Consider the following 23,335-nt stretch of genomic DNA (forward strand, 5'->3'; position numbering starts at 1 on the left):
GTGTTTCATATATTGTGTTAACTAGCTATAATTAATAGAGAGAAGTGTCCTCTCTTATGTCCGTGCTTGGTCGACGCTACGTACTATACATATGTATAGAGAGGACTAGACACGCTAGCTAGCTAGTAAGCAAACGAAGGAAACAGAAGACCGTCATGAACATATATGCATACAGAGAGAAGTGATATCGACCACCTCTCCTTCTCCGAGAGATTGGTCGAACAACAAGTTCTCGTATATCTATCCGACACTACCGGCTACATATATACAATAATTATCTCTTAAAAATATAATCTCCTAACATACAGACTCATGGTCCACATAGTATTCTCCGTCTTCAGCGATCATGTGGTCAAGAAAGAATGCCGCCAATTCCTCTTGAATTGCTCGCATGCGAGCTGGTGCTAGGAGTTCATCCCGCTTCCGAAACATCTAATTTGAAGAAGGGGGTCAATACACACACACACACACACACACACACACACACACACATATATAGGACTCTTTTTTTGTACTCCCTGGAGTATGTACTCCCATCCTCAATATACCTCTCGTACGCATTGATTATACCCATCTATCATTGTTAATATGAATGAAACTCAACACAAATGATGGTAATAAAATAAAATTGTGAATGTTGTTATTTACGCACTTCATATTGTTCGTCGGTGTAGCCCCGCTCACAGGTCGTGTGGCAGATGGACTCGCAAATGTAGTATCCACAGAAATCATTCCCTTGTTCCTGCCACAACCACTTTACAAGAAATAGAGGTCAATCAAACTGATAAGCAAGAATGCCAAATAGTTTCTACTAGTGCAGCGGTGGCAGGGGCAACCTGGGGAGGGAGGCAGGGGCGTCTCGGCCATACCAACACTAAGATTTGGAAAGCAAACGGGTCATGCGGTGGCCCTTTTCCCCAAAGGATGGGTGGGTGGCTGCAACATGGCTGGCGGATGCCGATGACCCTACCCTACTTGGTCCTGGCTGGCTAGGCCACCATCCCGCCCAATGGTTCATTTTTTGGTGGAAGGAGGGTCTTTCTGCCCTTCATTGGCCGGCGATGTTCGTATGCCGTGGTGGCGGGCGAGGGTTGGTGTTGTATGCTGGACTGGCAGTCCTAGTGGTGGGAGTCGCGGTGCTTGAGGGCGGGGCGTGTGGCCGAGGTACGGGCTGGTTGCTATGGCCGTTTGGAAGCTGTGGTGACCGAAGTTTTGGCGATCGGTGGTGTTACGGAGGTGGAGCATGCGTGCCAAGGGAATATCCTTGTCCATCTTTGGTCGGATGACGGTGACTCTTGTTGCAGAAATAATTCGCAAGAGAAGTTTTGTTGTAAAACATAGACCTGTCATAGAGTATTGCAACACTACATATGTTTCCGAAGCATAGCTCCTATTGCAAAAGCGAGTTTGTTGAAGGATGGTATGCGGGGCGCGTGTCACGCAGGGAAGGTGATGGACGTGGCCCAGTTATCCGCCGGTTGATGATAAGTGTTTCCCATTTCTTTTCCCTTGGTCACAAATTGGATATCTGTTGTTCTTGAATTTCTTGGATGAGTTATTATTAATTATAGATCTAAAATAATGACAGTTTCGTACAACTTGAGTGAACTGGAATTGTTATATTTTGCGGGCTATAAATTATGACTTTTATCTTCACTCGTTGCGACGCACCGGCACTTTTGCTAGTATATTTGTATAGAAAATAGAAGACATATAGATTGCTATTTCCTACCATTTACAACCAGGTAAATTAGATGGACAGGAACGGAGCCTCATACTTAATAGATTGCTATGACCTAGTATGAGGCACGACAAAAGGCACTATTTATACCACCATTGGTTGAAGCGTAAACACATAAGCATGTGTGCGCGTCGAGTCGATGGTAAATATTCTGTCTATCATAGAGTTTGAATCCGCTAGGTAGAGACAAAGAGAAAAGCTGGCGGCATCAGCATGGCGACCTTGCCGCTACCATGCTGGGCACCGACGCCGAGCCCATCACAGCCGCGGTGGGGTTCTTCAGCTGCCGCCCTCACAGGGAAGGTAGAGCAGCCGGAACCACCGGCCGCCGAGGTGGGAGGCGCCGTAGGTAGCCGCCGCGGAATTCATTCTGGGTTTGATAGCATTGATCATCGTGATGGCCGCCTGGAGCACATCCCTCGCGATGGTGGCGTGTCCATAACGTGGGAGGACGTGTGGGTGACGGCGGCGGACGGCGGGGCCACCATTCTGCACGGCGTCAGCGGCAGCGCGAGACCCGGCCAAGTGCTGGCCATCATGGGACCCTCCGGGTGTGGCAAGACCACACTGCTCGACACCTTGGCCGGTAACTTATCTACACTCAACAGCTCATTCCAGTCGTATCTTAGCCGGAAGAAGTTTGTTTCCTTTAAATTATTATTTTTGGTAGCATTAATTAAAAGAAACTTTTTTTTTTGCGGGGGAAAAGGATTTGTATCAATCAACCTGAATCAAGCTGATCCAGTACACAAAGATTTACAATCCCTTCAAGGCCAGAACCCAGCCAAACTGCAGTTTTTATGTCTGTACGAGCTATACGAGCAAGCTCGTGACTAACCTGATTTCTCTCACGTTTAATAGCCTTCACCTGGACCCTCCTATCACCCCTGGTTAGCATTTTGATCTCCTGGACTAGTGCAGCATCCTTAGATCGATCAACAGCAGCTTGGCTGATCATCATTGCAGCCACTGAGCTGTCTGTTTCAATGATAAAAGACAACGAACTCCATTCCAGCGCAAGAGAAATTCCCTCTTTGCACGCCTCCAACTCAGCTCGTAGTGCATTACCACATGCAAACAAGTGTCTGCATGAAGTGAAGATAATGTTGCCGTCGCTGTTCCTCAGGACCATACCAGCTCCACCATTACCTGCGTGCTCGGAGAAGGCACCGTCGACGTTCAGCTTTAGCCATCCATCAGGGGGAGGCTCCCACTTCTCTGTTGGTCGCGGATCTGCGCCTCTCATGCTCGGCGCCGGCGCAGCAACTACACCAGCTAGGCATGCCGGGTCTGTGAGCACCATTTTGCCTTTTACAACATCTCCCATTGGGTGCTGCTGAATACAGAGAAGTGAAGAAATATAGCTATGCAAGAATCTGCAGGAAACTTCTGTGGGGGGGCGGTTCCTTGTCATGAATGATCTCATTACGAACGTGCCATGATCTCCAGAATATCATTAGAGCCACCATGCGAGAAGTATCTGAGAGGGGCTCCAGAACACCGAATAACCACTCCGGCCCAGTGTTCTGGATCAAACTGATGTCCGGAAGAATCCAGTCCTTCGCCATCGCGCCCCATAGGTCCTTTGCCCGTGGACATCTGCACATAGCATGGAAGACATCCTCGCGTTCCACACCACAAAGTGGACACATATCATTAGGCTCCAAAGTTCTAGAAAATTTATTAGCCCAAGTAGCAAGGGAGTTTGAGACCAGCCGCCATGCAAACACTCGTACCTTTGGGGGAGCAGGGCACCCCCATATGGTCTTCCAGATGGCGCGACGACCATCCGGTGCCCTGCTCGAGGTGCTTGCCGATGGACGCTCACGCTCGTCCATGGCAAAGCGGTAGGCTGACCGAACGGAGAAGACACCAGATTTCTCCGGAGCCCAGGCTAGGACATCCTCCGTGGCGCGTGGAGAGGTCTTGATGCTTGTGATGATGTCGATGTCGACTGGCAGGAAGTGACGACGAAGAAGGTCCAACCTCCAAGCACCTCTCGCATCCATCAGGTCCGAGACCCTTCGAAGTCTACACGTGCCTTGCGAGGTAATGAGCTGGCTTGAGGGTGACCGAGGCAGCCATCGATCCCGCCAAATGCGAATTTGTGTCCCACTGCCGACCCGCCACACCAGCCCCTTTTTGAGGAGTTCGAGGCCGTGTTGGATCGCTTGCCAGGTAACAGATGAGTTCCCAGAGAACACTGTGTCCTCTAGCCGTCCGTCGGGGTAATAGCGAACTTTTAACACCTGCGCACAAAGACTATTGGGTTTAATTAGAAGACGCCAAGACTGCCTCGCTAGCAGGGCCTGATTAAACACCCTGAAGTCACGGAATCCCAGACCACCGCACTGTTTATGCTTTTGGATCTCTGGCCAAGCCATCCAGTGTGTTTTCCGCCTACCCTCCTTCAAACCCCACCAGAAATTTCTAACCATTCTGTTCAGGTCATCACATACAGACATGGGCAACTTGAAGATCCCCATCATATAAGTGGGAATAGCTTGGAGAACAGCTTTGATCATTGTTTCCTTCCCTGCGAGAGAAAGTGTATCTCCCCAAGCAATAATCCTTTTCATTAAGTGTGCCTGTAGGTTTTGGAATTTACCCTTGGACATCCTACCTTCAGGCGTCGGCAACCTCAAGTACTTTTCTTCAAAAGTGGTGAGCTGAACCTGTAGAGTCATACGCACATTTTCCTTATAGATCTCAGGACAATGCTTCCCAAACAAAATGCTGCATTTAGCCGGATTAATTAGCTGCCCCGTGGCCCCTTCATAAGCCAAAATAATATTAAAAGAAACTGATAAACTGCTCAGATCTATGGATGTAGATTGTAGTTGTATATGCAGAAAACCGATAATATCATTAGCGATACACGACACCCTGCGTCAACCATCAGTTCTCTTGATGTTTCCAACAACCACGAGGGCTATGTAGCTATGCCTGCTATTATCTTCATGCCTCCCTATTACTATTGGCACTACAACATATGGATATTCTAACTTTGGTTAGGGATCCTGCGATGGAATATTTCTATCCGGGCTCGAATCCTAAGACTCGGACATTGGTGCTCCGTTTTTCTCGATTTTTTTTAGATTTTATGCAATTTATTCTAGGTCTAGCACTTTGTTGCGTTCATACCATGTCAGGTCAGGCCTCCAATCTTTTTACACAAATGTGGTTTGTTTGCACAAATGAGTGCATTCGTCTGACTATATGATGTATGTACCCTCTAGAAAGAAGATCTTTGAGCAAAAGTAAACTAAAAAGAAAATACTTCTAACCTACCACACAGTACAAAAACCTGCCCGTGAGTTTTTCCTTCTGAAAAACATTAGATCATAATAATTCGCTGGAAGTACAAAGCATATTAAACATAATGAAAATTACATCGAGATTTCAAGCCATCAAACAACCACTGTTGCTGCAAGAATGAGCCGCCGATTCATTGTTGTCGCCGCTCCTCTACTGGAGCCGGCTTGACCTTGTTGATGATGGCCGGGAAGTCTCCATGCATAGGCACCTAAGGACCAGTGCAGTGAAGATGAGTCATAGCAATTGAATCCTTGCATAAAAATGAAGCATCTGACATCAAATCTTGCCACATAACTAATACCCTAATTTCACCGTCCCAACGAGATGACAGAAATTTATGCCTGCCCATTAGTTCCTGATTCGATCCCCAACTTACCGTCCTCCTGACACTCCCACGAGCATCAGGACGGAACCCCAGCCGCCGGCACACAAGCTCTCTCCCCTCCCTTCCCTTCTCCTCGTCATCGCCAAGCGTGTATATATATCGGCGGGGCCCTTCGCCCGATTTTCTAGGCATTATCAATAACTAATAAGATGATTGTGTGCATCAAATCTATTAGAAGCCTGGTGTTTATCCTTCTTTTCCAAAAAAAGATAAAACACAAATTCTGGAGCATTTACGTCAAAGCATAAAACTATATGGCATTTATACCGAATCACGAGCTCAAAAGCTTAGTATTTACTCCTTCCGTCCCAAATATAAGACATTTTATACGGAAAAGAACGTTTGGTCTATGGGTGTATATACACCATGTATGGAAAAATAAATTAATAATTAAATAAAAAGTCTAAAAATTCTGAAATATATTTAAATAAACTTGACCTTCAATTGTAATTGTAAAAAAATCCACAAAAATAAAAAAGCCCGTTTAATTATTTTCAAAAAAGACAAAATTTTGGGTCAAAATAGTATGAATAGTGACCTATAATAGCAAAAAAAAAACTTGAAATCAACGCTGGTTATTTATTCATGAAAACTTATATACTAGGGCTAAATAAAGTCAAGTTTATTCTATAAAAAATTCTATACCTTTTTACTTTCATTTTTAATTATGAATTTTTCCCATATCATATATATATATATATATATATATATATATATATATATATATATATATATATATCTAGGAACTATTTTTGTCTTTCGACATGAATTCCAAGATAAAATGTACTCCCAGCAGTCACTTATCATGCCTGAATTTCAGAAGATATTGAAATGGAGAACTTGAAAAGGAAACAGAATGTCGTCTTGATAAAAAATGGTATTCTTCTGATTAATTCTCAAACCTCACTGACATTCAGTTGCAAAATTTGGAAGTTTAACATATTGTCAGTACTATTAGAGATGTTTTTATAACTAACAGTAGCTGTTTCAATCTATGTACATACACAGGGAGACTGGACACGGACCTGAGAAGTAAAGGAGATATTCGGATCAATGGCCGGAGACAGAGGCTCGCCTTCGGAACCTCTGTGAGATTTTTACCTTAATTTCTTAACGTGCTCCCTCTTACCTCCTCTTTTCATATGAGAGGTAAGAGTATCTATTAAATCTGAGCCGTTGACCTCATTAATTAGTGGTATGATTAACTCTACCTTCTTCATATGTAAAAAGAAGGGTAAGAGAGAGGATGTTAAAATTTGCCTAATTTCAAATTTCCATATGTATTTAAGAAGGTATATTAATAGTAAGCGTAAAAAAAGAAGAAGATATCTATATCTATACCTCTATATCTATATCTATATCTATATCTATATCTATATCTATATCTATATATATATATATATATATTTATATTTATATCTATACCTACTAATAAAGCAAGGTGTGTTTCTCCGATTTTTTCATCCGTTCACCAACGTAAAGTTTTTTCTTTCTATCCGAGGTGGTACTAAAATTTTTGTGCATCCGTCTGCTAGAAAAGATAAAATAATTTTCGTACATGGGCCACACGCGCTGTGGCCCGGCGAAGCCAGCCCAAATATTTATCTGCCCAGACAGCTGTGAAATCCTATTTTCCGCACGCAGCATTAAATAGTTGGAGCTTCTCACAGGACGCCGAAGACTGGGCCTGCCCATTTTCTTTTTCTATGTGTTCTGTTTTTATTTTTTCCTATTCCTTTCTCTTTTTCTTTCATGATTATTTTTTCCTACCAATTTTACATTATTTTCCCTTTTCTCAGAAATTAAAATCTTGAAAAAAATCGTCCAAAATTTCAATTTAGCCATATTTAGACAAAAATTCAGAATATAATTTTTTTATCCCTATCTTGTAAAATGTTCAAACCATTAATAAGTTTTGTTCCCATTCCAAAATGTGTTCAAATTTAAAATTTTCCCATTTTTCAAAAATGTTTGTGAATCGCAATAAAAAATCAAAATTTTCAAAATAAGTTGCATTTTAGAAAATATTCCAGATTTATAAAACATTCTTGTTTTAGTGAAATATTCACAAATTCAAAATAATGTTTGTGGTTCAAAAAAAAATATGTTCTGAACTTTTTCTAAATGTTCAAAATATGTTCACACATTCAACAAATGTTTGGGTTTTTTCAAAAGGATCATGTTGTCAAAAAATGTTTAAGAATTTTTTAAAAATCTACCTATTTCAAGTGATGTTAGCCTTTTTCCAAAAATAAATGAAATTTTAAAAAATGCTTCGTATTTTTTAAAACTGTTCGGGGTTTCAAAAATTATTCATGATTCCAAAAATATTCGGCTATTCATAAATTTGAATTTAAAAATTCAGAAAAAACAAAAATAACATGAATCTGATGCTATAACATATATTCTTAAATATTAATTTGTTAGCAGGACTCATTTGTTTGAGTGACTAGCAGTCCATAGTGGAGTTTTTGATGTCGCGAGTTCGATCTTTCAATACGTCTTTTTGTTAGTTTAGAGAAAGCCTATTTTCCGCATGCAGCGCCAAATAGTTGGAAGTTCACACAGCTCGCCCAAAACTGGACTGGCCCATTTTCTTTTTCTCTGTGTTATTTTTTGTTTTTTCCTGTTCTTTTCTCTTTTTCTTTCATGATTCTTTTTTCCTACCAATTTTAGATTATTTGCCCTTTTCTTGAAAATTAAAATATTTAAAAAATCATTCAATGTTTCAATTTTCTTCCATATTTTAGAATTAGACAAAATCGGAATTTAATTCTTTTATTCCTCTCTTGTAAACTGTTCAAATGTTTTTCGAAAAAAATCCAGTTCCAAAATGTGTTCAAAATATAAATTGTTCTTCCACTTTTTCATAAAATGTGTGTGTATTACAAATTAAGATTTTCAAAAGAAGTTGCATTTAAAAATATTACAGATTTTAAAAATTGTTTTCGTGAAATATTTCAAATTCAAAATAACGTTTGTGGTAAAAAAACACAATTTCTGAACTTGTTCTAAATGTTCAAAACATGTTCACACATTCAAAAAATGTTCGTGTTTTTTCAAAAGGTTCATGTTGTCAAAAAATGTTTAATAATTTTAAAGAAAAATCTACCTGTTTCGTATGATGTTCATATTTTTTCCAAAAATGAATGAAATTTTTAAACATGGTTTGCATTTTTGAAAATTGTTTGGGGTTAAGCAATTTGTTCATGATTTCAAAAATATTTGGCATTCATAAATGTTAATTATTTTCGAAAAAAATCAGAAAAAACACATTTTTTTGAATCTGACGCTGCAACATATTGTTAAATATTAATTGGTGGGTTAGCAGCCCGTGGATGATTTTTTGAGGTTGCGACTCCGATCCTTCAAGATGTCATTTTTTAAATTTATATTATGCTTACAAACATAGGTCATTTTGGTGCCTGTCAATGGGCCGCCCCAGATGTGAACTGTTGGGCGTCCCACATGCTATTTGACGATAAAAGAGAATATGTTTGTTTGCTATAATTGAAATATAATGTGAGTACGTGTCAATAAAAAAGAATATGTTGGTTTGGCTCTAATTTTGAAGAATTGTGGGCACGTGAGCTTTGAAAAAGAGAACAGACCCTGATAAAGAAGGTATTGTCTAGTTATGCATGGATTAAGCTAATAAAACGGGATTTATGTGTAATTCATCCGGTTATGTTATCGTCGAAGAGACTGGTCGAAGCTACCGTGCCCCGAGGGTCGCCATGTAGCTACCAAATGAGAAGACAGCCACTACCCTAACACGGAGGTGAACCTAAAGGAAAAAAACACAAGTTGGTTGGTCGCCGCCATGCCGACTAATGTCACCACTATCAAGATCTCGCGGAAAAACATGACTCGTGAAAAGACCACAGTTCCTCGCTCTGTCGCACCACCATTGTGGATACCGCTGATACCGTTTTTGGTGAACACATAATTTATATATCTCGTTGTTTGTCGAAAAAATATTTCTCCCTTTGCAACGCACGGACATATGTGCTAGTATTAATAATATCTAGTGATGAATTCAGGCGTATGTGACGCAAGAGGATGTGCTGATGGCCACACTCACGGTGCGTGAAGCCATTTACTACTCAGCACAGATCCAACTGCCCGATACCATGCTGCTTTCTGATAAGCTGGCCCGTGCTGATGAAGCCATCCAGGAGTGGGGCTCACCAGCGCGCTGGAGACGCGCATGGGCGGGCGCACAACTAAGGGCATCAGCGGCGGGCAGCGGAAGCGTCTGAGCATCTGCCTTGAGATCCTCACCCGGCCCCGGCTGCTATTCCTGGACGAGCCTACCAGCGGGCTAGACAGCGCTGCCTCCTTCCATGTGATGAACCGCATCGCCGACCTTGCCGCCAGGGAGTCCATGACCACCGTCGCCGTAGTGCACCAGCCATGCAGCGAGGTGTTCGAGATCTTTCATGGCCTCTGCTTGCTCGCCTGTGGACAGACCATTTACTTTGGCCCAGCCACTAATGCCATCGAGGTAATTGGCGTCTTCCTTTCCTTTTCGATGATGAGATGGGTGAGCATATATTTAGTTTGCTAACAATTTTCCTGCACAATACGTGATATTTGCAGTTCTTCACATCAAATGGCTACCCTTGCCCACCAATGAGAAATGTTGCAGATCATTTCTTGCGGACAATAAACAGAGATTTTGAATTGGTATGGAAGATTTATACCATAACCCACTTATTATATCGAAGGGCACTTATTATGCTTCGATCATTAAATGTAAGGAATTAGGGAAAGATATGTTTAGATTAGAATGAAATACTTGTCCATGCATCATACTACAGTATGACTGAGAGGCATTTCTGTTCATGCAACAACAGCATTTTATTAACATAGTAACATACAGGAAAGTGGAGTAATAACAATATCGTCCAAGCCATCTCCAGCAGATGAAGCAATAGATGTTTTGGTAAATGCCTACAAATCCTCCAATACTTTTGAAAATGCCAAAAAGGAAATGCACGACATAAATGAAATGGTTAGTGTTACTTGGTATTTAATTTGTTTAAACTTGCATGAACATGTTATTTACGCGAGATGAGATATGATATTATTTGGCTTGCTAACCCAGGGCGGAGTGATCATCAGAAGAAACCAAGCCAGTTTCCTGACAAAGGTATTTGTACTCACCAGAAGATCGTTTGTGAACATGTACAGAGATGTCGGATACTACTGGCTACGACTTGGCATCTATATCTCAATTGGTGTATGCCTTGGTACCATATATTACAATTTTGGCTATGGATACGATTCTATTCGTGTAAGTCGATGATTATATCTTGCATTATTGTCACATATACACTAGGATAATTGTAAAAGTCACTAATGTTAATGCTCCACTATTTCAGTCTAGATCATCAATGCTAATGTTCACCGGTAGCCTTCTAACATTCATGGCAATTGGAGGATTCCCTTCCTTTGTGGAGGAAATGAAGGTATCAACCCTTTATGTTATACTGTATATATGGAACTAATTTTGTGCACGAAGAAAATAGGAAAACACTTATGATTAAGTAAACTTGATTGTGCAAAAACACCACAACCTGGTATAATGGATATAAACTTATGAACTTAGCTTGATCATGAAGTGATATATAAAATTACGTCAACCACACTGACCTAGTAGGAGTGATTTCCATAATTAATAAAAAATCCTTGATTTAGTTACTTCTTGGCCTCCAGAACGAAGTTGTTGAATGTGAATCAAGTATATAAAATAGTAGGTTAATCACCTGATTTATTGTTATCTGCATACCTAGTTTACTATTTTATTATTTATGAACCGGGCAAAAGACAAATAAGAAAATACTTATTATATAGACCCAAATGAACTCGAGGTTGTAAAGCATAATCTTTACCAACATAGTTGCCAATGAAATTACCTACCAAAATATCTGAAATACATTAATAAGAAAATACCCAAATTGAAAATTGCACATTTGCCTGCTCTACCTGTATATTATCATAGAATTGAATATTTGACCAATTTATATGACAATTATCTTTGCAGTGCTGTAAAAAACTACCCTAGAATTTACTAGCATATATAGGTTATCCATGTTTTCTTTGTTGTCACTAGAAGTTTGGTTCTAATTTTCTAGCTGTTACTTAGGAATTTTTAATAGTATGAGTTGGCAGATGTTTTCACCCAACAAGACAATTGTAATGGCACATACAGCTTATATCACCATAAGTTGGTATATCTTTTAACACAAATAAATATACTTTTCGAAGTAGCCTATTTATAAAGTTTTTTATAGGTCACTACTTGAGGTGAGGAGTTCCTGAAATCAGTGATGTCCACAAACATTATGTAGTATAAAATTTAATTAAGCTCTTCTCACTTGTAGTCTTGTTCATGGTACCCAGATATTCACGAGAGAGCGGCTAAATGGCCATTATGGTGTGTCAGTATTTGTGATCTCCAATTGGTTGTCAGCCACACCATATCTTGTCCTTCTTGCTTTATTACCTGGTGCAATAGCCTACTACCTGTCTGGTCTAAGGAGAAGAGTAGACCAGTTTGCATATTTTACGCTTGTGCTTTGTTCGTGCACAATGCTAGTTGAAGGCCTTATGATGACCATAGCTGCTATCGTGCCAGATTTTTTGATGGGCATCATCACAGGTGCTGGAATACAAGCTATCATGATGCTCAACTCTGGGTTCTTCCAAATACCTAGTAAACTGCCAAAGATAGTATGGAAGTACCCGATGTTCTACATCTCTTTCCACAAGTATGCTCTTCAGGGATTTTACAAGAATGAATTCATGGGTTTGGTGCTCCAAAACAACCCAGGAGTTGGTGAGAAAACAATAACTGGTGAACAAGTGATAACTAAGTTATTTGAGACAGAAATGGGGCACTCAAAATGGGTGGACTTTGCAGTGTTATGTGGTATGATTGTAATATATAGGTTGCTCTTTGTAGTGATTATTAAGGTTGTCGACATGCTGAAGCCGATATCCAAGGGTGAATCATTTGGTTCTCCCACTAGATGTATTTGTGGCATACAAAAGCCATGTACCCGCTCTTAATATCTTTATGGAAATAAAATTGTAAGATGAGAAGGGTACTACTCATAAAATATAAGGAGAATAAAAGATTTTACGATATATCAGATCCCTCTTTGTCTAATGTTATGATACCAATGTAGGTTAGAACAAAGCATTAGTGAAAAATATCTGTTAAAAGAGATCCTAAAGTATTTTTCGCTAGCTAACATAAGGGCATCACCATTTGCCTGAGCCAGGAGATCAACCGGCTTGGGGATCGACACATCTTGCTATCCTTTGGATTTCCTGTAGCTTGGTCGGAATGCCGAACTATAAGACCACATTGACCTTGTCTGGATTGGCTTTAATTCTGTGTTGGGAGACGCCGAGCTTCGAGAGCTTTGACATTTAGCTTGATGTTTAAGGCATGCTGATTCATGATGTTTCCCATAGGTTGTCAATGAGGGTGAGGGAGTCTTGGATTAGGGGGTATCCGGACAGCCGGACTATATCCTTTGGCCGGACTGTTGGACTATGAAGATACAAGATTGAATACTTTGTCCTGTGTCCGGATGGGACTCTCCTTGGCGTGGAAGGCACGGTTGGCAGTACGGATATGTAGATTTCCTTCCTTGTAACCGACTCTGTGTAACCCTAGCCCCCTCCGGTGTCTATATAAACCGGAGGGTTTTAGTCCGTAGGACAACATACAATCATACCATAGGCTAGCTTCTAGGGTTTAGCCTCTCTGATCTCATGGTAGATCAACTCTTGTACTACTCATATCATCAAGAACAATCAAGCAGGACGTAGGGTTTTACCTCCATCAAGAGGGCCCGAACCTGGGTAAACATCGTGTCCCCTGCCTCCTGTTACCATCCGCCTAGACGCACAGTTCGGGACCCCCTACCCGAGATCCACCGGTTTTGACACCGACATTGGTGCTTTCATTGAGAGTTCCTCCGCGTCGTCATCGTTAGGCTTGATGGCTCCTTCAATCATCGATAGCGATGCAGTCCAGGGTGAGACTTTTCTTCCCGGATGGATCTTTGTATTCAGTGGCTTCGCACTGCGGGCCAACTCGCTTGGCCATCTGGAGCAGATCGAGAGCTACGCCCCTGGCCATCAGGTCAGGTTTGGAAACTTGAACTACATAGCCGACATCCATGGAGACTTGATCTTCGACGGATTCGAGCCCTTGCCGAGTGCGCCGCACGGTCACGATGAGCATGATTTAGCTCCACCATCGGACAGTGTTCGGGGGATCGCACCGACGACCGCTCCGACCCTCAATTTGGAGCCAATTGCGCCATCTAGGGACGGGTGGATAGACCCCGCCATGGAGGCCGCATTCTCATCAGCGATCGAGCCGAGTATCAACCTTACCCTTCATGAGAGCCGTGACACCAAACTGCCGGATTCTTCCCCGGCCACGGACTCCGAACCGCCTGCGCCTGTGCCTATCGAATCCGACTGGGCGCCGACCATGGAGTTCACCTCCGCGGATATCTTTTCAGCACTCGCCCTTCGGCGACATACTGAACTCATTAAAGTCTCTCTCCCTGTCAGGAGAGTCCTGGCCGAACTATGTCCGGCAGGATTGGGATGCGGATGACGAAGAAATTCGCCGCCCACCCACCACCCACTTAGTAGTCACTGTCGATGATTTGACCAACATGCTCGACTTCGACTCCGAAGACATTGACGGTATGGACGATGATGCAGGAACGAACAGGAACCACTGCCCACGGGGCACTGGACGCCCACTTCATCATATGATGTATACATGGTGGACACACCCAAAGAAAACGACGACGAGGAACGGAAGGACGCAGCGGAGGATCGTTCCCCCGAGAAGCAGTCAAAGTGGCGGCATAAGCGCCGCTCCAAATCCCGCCTCGGCAGAAACAGCGATCATATAGACCCAACGATAGAGCAGGGTGAGCCAACGGACGACAAACACGTCATTGAACCATCGTCCGACCACGGCAACACGGAGAATCAAACCGAACAACCCGACTCCGTCGAAGATAATAGTCCGGACGACATCACACCGGACAAGCACCCGGAGCAACAGAATAAACATCAAAGGCTTGTTGCCACTGCGAGGAGTCTGAAAAAGCAGAAGCAAAGGCTCAGGGCTACACAAGACACACTCAGAATTAGATGGAGTGAAGTACTCAACACTGTAGCAAAATACGGCGGTAGTCGCCACACAAAGAGCTACCCGAAGCGAATGCTGCTACCTGAATTCGATGAGGAGGCCTTAGATCCCCCGCAATCAAAAAACAAAACAGCCATCCGGTCAGATAGACGACCTCGTGACCAACATAGAGCGGCAAACGACGCCGCACACAAGCTAGTACGCGATCCACGTGAGGTCTCGCATCAAAAGGACGGCGCAACCAGATCCATCTACGGGCCAAGCAAGCACGCTCCAGCACGCAATGCAACACAACAAAAATTCGAACACCACGGTACACCCAAATACAGGGGTGCCGCACACCCCCTATGTTTCACCGATGAGGTGCTGGACCTTGAATTTCCAGAGGGATTCAAACCCGTAAACATAGAGGCGTACGATGGAACGACAGACCCTGGGGTCTGGATTGAGGACTACATCCTCCATATCCACATGGCTCGAGGAGACAATCTCCACGCCATCAAGTACTTACCCCTCAAGCTCAAAGGGCCAGCTTGGCATTGGCTTAAAAGCCTCCCCGAAAACTCCATTGGAAGCTGGGAAGAGCTCGAAGACGCTTTTCGGGCAAATTTTCAAGGGAGCTATGTCCGACCACCGAATGCAGACGATTTAAGTCATATAACTCAACAGCCCGCAGAGTTAGCCCGAAAGCTTTGGAACAGGTTTTTCACTAAAAAGAACCAAATAGTCGACTGTCCGGACGCCGAAGCCTTAGCAGCTTTCAAGCACAGCGTTCGAGACGAATGGCTTGCCAGACACCTCGGCCAAGAAAAGCCGAGAACAATGGTAGCATTAGCAAGCCTCATGACCCGCTTTTGCGCGGGCGAGGACAGCTGGTTAGCCCAATGCAGCACCAGCGACCCAATTACATCCGAAGTCAGGGACAGAAATGAGAAACCACGACGCAGCAAAAACAAGTGCCGGAATAAAGAAGACAACCCGAAGAGCACGGCGGTAAACGCCGGATTCAGAAGCTCTCGGCCAGGTCGGCAAAAGCTGCCCTCCAAAGGCAACAAAGACGAACTGTCCAGCCTAAACAAGATTCTGGACAAAATATGCCAGATCCACAGCACCCCGATAAACCTGCAAATCATACCCATAGAGAATATTGGGTTTTCAAGCAGTCCGACAAGCTCAACGCCGAACACAAGGGGCAGGATACACCAAGCGAAGACGAGGACGAGCCTCGCAAGCAAAGCACTGGGGAACAGAAGAAATTCCCACCAGAAATCAAAACAGTAAATGTGTTACACGTGATGAAGGGGAGAAACAAAGCGGCACTCCTAGAGACACGTGCCCCAGGGCCTATCACCGCGGAGTTCTGCCACTATTCGTCCCAACCGATCACCTTTAATCATCGGGATTACTCGGCAAGTATCCGGCATGCAGGATGGGCTGCCTTGGTGTTAGACCCGATAGTTGACGGATACCATTTCACACGAGTCCTCATGGACGGCGGCAGTAGTTTAAACCTGATATATCAGGACACAGTCCGCAAAATGGGGATAGACCCAACAAAAATCAGCCATAGCAATACTACCTTTAAAGGAGTAACGCCAGACCCAGAAGCTCATTGCACGGGCTCCCTACCACTAGAGGTTATATTCGGCTTTCCCGATAACTTCCGCAGCGAAAAGTTAATCTTCCACATCGATCCGTTCCAAAGTGGCTATCAAGCACTACTCGAACGCGAAGCTTTCGCTCGCTTTAACGCAATACCACATTAGACTTCCCTCATGCTTAAGATGCCCGGTCCACGTGGCATCATTACAGTAAATGGAAATATTAAGCGCTCCTTGCGCATGGAAGACCGTGCGGCTGCCTTGGCAGCCGCACACTAAACGGCCTCACCAACTAGAGCATCTGACAGGTCATTAAGACCACGGACGCGGTTAGACGAGTCCGGTGCAGCTATATATAATTGATACATGTTTGATGGCTATACCCCTATAACAATACAAGGGGCTCAACGCGTGTAAACAAGTGACAATTAGGCTCAACCTTACTTATCTTGAACTGTACATGGTTTATTTAGTATAACCTACCTTTTTTGCATGACAACTTTTCAACTAAGTTCCTCTCTTTTACAAATGACCATCGTGCTATACCCGTCCAGGATACAGCACAACGAAGACACATGCGCAGACGTGCAAGAGGGACCCGTTCCAAGGATTCTTTTTAGATTAATACCCTGCGTAAACCTTTTTTATTGTCTCTTGTTGATACACATCCCTCGGATTCTTAGTACAATTGAGAAGGATGCTGATGTATTGGCATGTGGCCACGTTAGAATATTGCACGTACCTGGACACCAGGGGCTTATTACAAAGGGCACTGTTTAGCCCGGTTTACATCATAAAGACCGAATACCTTAGGGAGTGTTCGTCGTCGCGAGTTTGGCCTTATATGCATCAGCTCCGAATCATGTCTTTGGTCAAATGTTGGGTTTGCCCGGCTCCTATGTTTTGCTGCCTTACGTTTCGCTCTATCAGCTAAGGCGGCACCAGGAGAACTACTGCGATTGTGCCCTGGTTCATCCGGACGAGCACCTCAATAGAGAAAGCCAAAAACTGACTGTCATGATATAGCGTGAGACTGGTCAACCACTCGATGACCTAGCGGAATCTTTGGGATTCCTTCGCCTTAACGAAGGGCCGTTTCCCGGCCAGGCATGTCCGCGCCCCGAATTCAGATGAGTGCGGAGCCACCAGGGGCTATATAGTAGCCCCACTGTCAAACTCCTCTGGCTAAGTGAAAGTGTTAAAGCATTATAGTCCGATTGCCTAGTTCGCTGCGCTATCACCTCCTTAATGGACCAAGACGTTGGATCAAGTGTTAACATGCGTCTTCTGCGAACACCCCCGCATTATATGCGTGGGGGCTGAAGCCAACGACTACCATCTTTCAGGTTATATACATATATACATAAACGGCCGCACGGGAGGCATCATAGTACTTTTGGGCAAAAGTATAAATAGAGCCTTGATAAACTCAATAAAACATTATTTTTACAATGGGAATACATGTCACTTAAACATAATATTATTCGAGCACTGAGCCTCTATCAAACGAGCGCCTTCAAGAACTTCTTCAAAGTAGTGCTCGGCAGCCACTCGGCCTATGGCCGAACCCTGTGCCACAACAGTGGTGGCATCCATCTCCGCCCAGTATGTTTTGACATGGGCAAGGGCCATCCGCGAGCCTTCTATGAACGCCGACCTCTTTATAGCATCGATGCGTGGCACAACACCAAGGAATTGTTGCACTAAGGTAAAGTAGCTATTCGGCCTTGGCCCTCCTGGCCACAGATGATCCACAACGGACCTCATGGCAAATCCGGATAATCTATGGAGCTCGGCCCAACCGGTCAATTGCTCATTCAGCAACAGCAGACGGACTGGAGCGTGAAACTGTGACCAGAACAACTTCTCCACTTCAGGACCTTTCTGATCCTTGAAGTACTCGGCCGCATCAGCAGCACTTGCAGCCAAATCCATGTACTCGTCCGCAGAACTCCATAGCCGGTCCAGAGGCGCATACTTCGGATCCCCGAACTTAGTCCGCAACAAGAAGGGCTTCCCAGATACAATATCCGCAGCTTGATGCAGCTCCTCCTTCGTCGCTCTAATTTTGGAGCGGGCTTCCTTGGCAGCCACCCGGGCCTTTTCCAGGTCGGTCACTTTCGCCCGGTTTTATTCTTCAAGAAGATGGTAACGGTCAGCAGCATCGTTTAACTCTACAACCATCTTGGCTATTTTTTCTTTGCTCTCGCAATGCGCGGCCTGTTCGGCCCTTAACTCTTCGGCCGCCTTTAAAGCGGTCGCATTACTACTCCTTGCTTGCTCCTTGGCTTGGGCAAGCTCTGCCCGAAGGGTCTCCACGGTGGCAACTCCATCTGCAGTCACAACATATTAAAGATACTTGCATCATGCTGCTCTTATTATGTGACAATCACCAGAAAAATCACTTACCCTGTGCCTCGTCAAGCCGCTTGTTAACAAGCATGATGTCGGCATCTGCCGCATCTAGCTGCCGCTTTAGTTCGGCAAACCCATCAGTCCGGCTAGCCACCGGAGCTTCAACCACCTGCACATAAAGGCGGTCTGGTTATTACCTGGGACTATGATCCTCTGTTTGCCGCCGCTTTCGACGACAACCAGAGTCTCAGGGGCTACTATCTACACAGGGCACATCTAAAAATGTGCGGTACTGTCAAAAATGTACATCATTTCGTGTACCTCAAAACCCGTCAGTAGACTCATAAAGGCTTCATGCAACCCGCTTTCGACGGACGAAATCCTTTCAATCACCGTATCCATCAATATGCGGTGCTCTTCTGAGATAGCCGCTTGCTCTAGTAGATCCCTTAGTACGTCCGACCGCACACCAGACGGTGCTGGACTCTTTTGATTGCTCCCTTCAAGAGCCGGATACTGAGGACTTCGGGTGGCCATAGGATTACCTTCTGACCTTGCCAGATCAGGATAAACCCTCCGTGAGGACACCTCGAGGTCGCCCGCCTCGTGAGGCGGTGTGGCAGGGGGAGGCGTTTCTCTCTCCATCATCTCTGGAAGAAGATCCCCTGAAGACGAGCTCTGGTGAGAAGGGCTAAGATCCGAACTGCAAGATAAATGCCTCAATTATTTTCCTCAGAGGTAAAGCGAGATATTTTTACCCTTTTACTTATAGCTCGATGGAGGGCTGATCCCCTTGAGGGCATAGTGCGGCCAGGGTATCCCCTTGGGCAGGACCCTCCGGCGGAGATTTCTTCCCCCATTTGGAGACCATTGTCTCTGGGTCCTCATAGGCGGTTCTTTTCCGTCCCTGGGGAGAGGAAGTTTTAGTTCCTCCCCCCGGCTAACCTCCTTCGCGGAGGCGCTAGCCTCCTTGTTCCCCCTTTATCTTCTCCTGAGGGCGCTTGATACGGCACGATCTCCAGCATCCTGGTTAGCACGGGATTTGGTGAAGTCTCAGGGAGGGGGGCCGGACACCTGATCAACTTTGCCTTTGTTATCCAATCCTGGTCAAAGAGCGGCTTTTTTAGGGCCATGTTGCCATAAATAAACGGACAGTGTGTTCGGATGCGGGGCTACTTACTTGGGTATCCGGGCGATTGCAGCTCAGACCTGCATCCTCAGTGATGTCCGGACACATTATTTGTGGTCCGAAGAACAATTTGTACATCTCTTCGTGCGTCATGCCTAGGAAATGTTGAATAGCTCGCGGTCCTTCCGGGTTGAATTACCACATGCGAAGGGGCCCGCGTTTGCAAGGCTGGACTTGACGAACTAGCATGACTTGCACTACCATAACCAGACTGGAATCTCTCTCAAAGAGATCTCGGATACGGCTTTGCAGTATTGGCACGTCCTTGGCTGTACCCCAGCTCAGCCCCATGCTGATCCATGACATCAGTTGTGGTGGGGGGCCTGAGCGAAAGGTGGGGGCAGCTACCCACTTGGCACTTCGGGGAGCTGTGATGTAGAACCACTCCCGCTGCCACAATCTGGACACCTCTGGGAAGTAACCCTCAGGCCATGGAGAGTCAGCAATTTTGCTTATTGAAGTGCCTCTGCACGTTGCGTGCTGCCCCTCGATCATCTTCGGCTTCACATCGAAGGTCTCGAGCCACAGGCCGAAGTGAGGGGTAATGCGGAGGAAGGCCTCACATATGACAATAAATGTCGAGATGTGAAGAAGGGAATCCGGGGCCAGATCGTGAAAATCTAGCCCGTAATAGAACATAAGACCCCTAACAAAGGGATCCAGAGTGAGGCCTAGTCCTCAGAGGAAGTGGGAGACGAACATGACGCTCTCGTTGGGTTGGGAGTTGGGACGACTTGCCCTCGGGCAGGCAGCCGATGCGAAATTTCGGCGGTCAGATATCTGACCTCTCTCAACTTCTTGATGTCCTCCTCCATGACGGAGGAAGGCATCCACCGACCTTGAAGGTTGGATCCGGACATACTTGAAGGTCCGAACTGCCTAAACCTGAGCTTTGGGTGTTGGAACTCGAGGCGGGAGGCGGATTCAATTAAGATCGAGAGGAAAAAGCCTTGTCCCCTTTATAAAGAGGGTGAATATCAAGCGTCCTCCTCGTAGCCATTTGGGACATGCCTAAGATCTAGGAGTCCTACCAATAGGCACAGTTGGGTTACCCACGTCCGTATTGATGAGAATCCCGTAATAAAGGGGACACGATCTCTGCTTCGACAAGACGTGCCAAGGAAACCGCCTCGCGAAACATGCTGAGATTGGTTATGAAAAACTATTCGAATAAAGATCTGGCTGTGGTGTGATGTCACACTACGGGGTACGTCAGCAGATTAGATTTGTGAAAATATTATTCTCTCTACGGTTGTATGTGGAACTTGTTTCGTAGAGCCGGACACGATCCTCGTGTTCAAAATCTTCTATGAAGTATTCGGAGGAGGAACCCGCCTTGCAATGCCGAAGACAATCTGCGCGCCGGACTCATTGTCATTGAAGCCTGGTTCAGGGGCTACTGAGGGAGTCCTGGATTAGGGGGTATCCGGACAGCCGGACTATATACTTTGGCCGGATTGTTGGACTATGAAGATACAAGATTGAAGACTTCGTCCCGTGTCCGGATGGGACTCTCCTTGGCGTGGAAGGCACGCTTGCAGTACGGATGTGTAGATTTCCTTCCTTGTAACCAACTCTGTGTAACCCTAGCCCCCTCCGGTGTCTATATAAACCGGAGGGTTTTAGTCCGTAGGACAACATACAATCATACCATAGGCTAGCTTCTAGGGTTTAGCCTCTCTGATCTCGTGGTAGATCAACTCTTGTACTACTCATATCATCAAGAACAATCAAGCAGGACGTAGGGTTTTACCTCCATCAAGAGGGCCTGAACCTGGGTAAACATCGTGTCCCCTGCCTCCTGTTACCATCCGCCTAGACGCACAATTTGGGACCCCCTATCCGAGATCCGCCGGTTTTGACACCGATAGAGGGTGTCGCCTTTTGGGGTTTTAACAACCACGCCATTGAGGGAAACTACCTATGCCAATTTATACCTATTGGTTTCTCACTGAGGGAAAGCTATCGGTTGCTACAAACTCCTGCAGTTTATTGCCCAACAAGTTGTTGCTACCGGTTGTCTACTACGAGTGGGCCAACATTTGTGATGGCCAGTCCTGATTGTGTGGTGGTTCTTCGGCACGGCGATTCAGCCCTGTCCGTACCAAGGTGCCTACCTTTTTGGCAGTATGATGATATGACGACAGTGGCATGTCGCTCTTGCCAGCTAGGGCAGCGGCCCCAAATGGTGAGATTGCGTGGTGGACCATGGTGAGCAATGTTGCACCGGCGGTGGCGCCCTGTCTTGCCTACTCAATTAGCAGGGGGGTGACACTGGTGTTGTCGTGGTTTTGGCGGAGGCGACTCCTCTAGATTTGGGGGCCTCAGGAACAAGGTGGCGGCGCTCTCGTGGGTTAGCTCAACAACATTGGTTCCAAGGGTAGCACGTGTGAGGTTCTGTGTGAAAGACGACGACTACAGCGAAGCCTACGAGAGTGTAACTTCCCTCTTGGAGGCGTCATTGTTGTTCCCTCATGTAGGTAGGGCTACGGGTGAAAAGCCTAGTCTTTCCTTTCGAGGTCGACGGCAGGGGTATGTGGCGTCGTCGTAAAACACCATTCCTTTTTTGGTTGCAGTAGACTAACGGCTCTGGACATGCCTGGTCCTGGCCTGTGCTACCTCTTGAGCACTGCGTTGGTTTTCCCCGAAGAGGAAGGGATGATGCAGTAAAGTAGCGTAAGTATTTCCCTCAGTTTTTGAGAACCAAGGTATCAATCCAGTAGGAGGCTACGCGCGAGTCCCTCGTACCTGCACAAAACAAATAAATCCTCTCGACCAAGGCGATAAGGGGTTGTCAATCCCTACACGGCCACTTACGAGAGTGAGATATGATAGATATGATAAGATAATAGTTTTGGTATTTTTATGATAAAGATGCAAAGTAAAATAAAAGCAAAGTAAAAAGCAAAGGAAATAACTAAGTATTGGAAGATTAATATGATGAAGATAGACCCGGGGGCCATAGGTTTCACTAGTGGCTTCTCTCAAGAGCATAACTATTTTACGGTGGGTGAACGAATTACTATTGAGCAATTGACAGAATTGAGCATAGTTATGAGAATATCTAGGTATGATCATGTATATAGGCATCACGTCCGAGACAAGTAGACCGACTCCTGCCTGCATCTACTACTATTACTCCACTCATCGACCGCTATCCAGCATGCATCTAGAGTATTAAGTTCATGAAAACAGAGTAACGCCTTAAGCAAGATGACATGATGTAGAGGGATAAACTCATGCAATATGATGAAACCCCATCTTGTTATCCTCGATGGCAACAATACAATACGTGTCTTGCTGCCCCTACTGTCACTGGGAAAGGACACCACAGGATTGAACCCAAAGCTAAGCACTTCTCCCATTGCAAGAAAGATCAATCTAGTAGGCCAAACCAAACTGATAATTCAAAGAGACTTGCAAAGATAACCAATCATATATAAAAGAATTCAGAGAAGATTCAAATATTGTTCATAGATAGACTTGATCATAAACCCACAATTCATCAGTCTCAACAAACACACCACAAAAAGAAGATTACATCAAA

The 23,335-nt window shown here is 44.9% G+C and overlaps 1 pseudogene; it reads left to right on the top strand.

Moving 5' to 3' along the window:
- The first annotated feature begins 1,954 nt into the window (after nt 1–1,954).
- Nucleotides 1,955–22,101, top strand: LOC119334187 (annotated as a pseudogene).
- The last annotated feature ends 1,234 nt before the right edge of the window (nt 22,102–23,335 follow it).

This window comes from Triticum dicoccoides, chromosome 7A (assembly GCF_002162155.2).
Source record: "Triticum dicoccoides isolate Atlit2015 ecotype Zavitan chromosome 7A, WEW_v2.0, whole genome shotgun sequence".
Lineage (NCBI taxonomy): Eukaryota > Viridiplantae > Streptophyta > Magnoliopsida > Poales > Poaceae > Triticum > Triticum dicoccoides.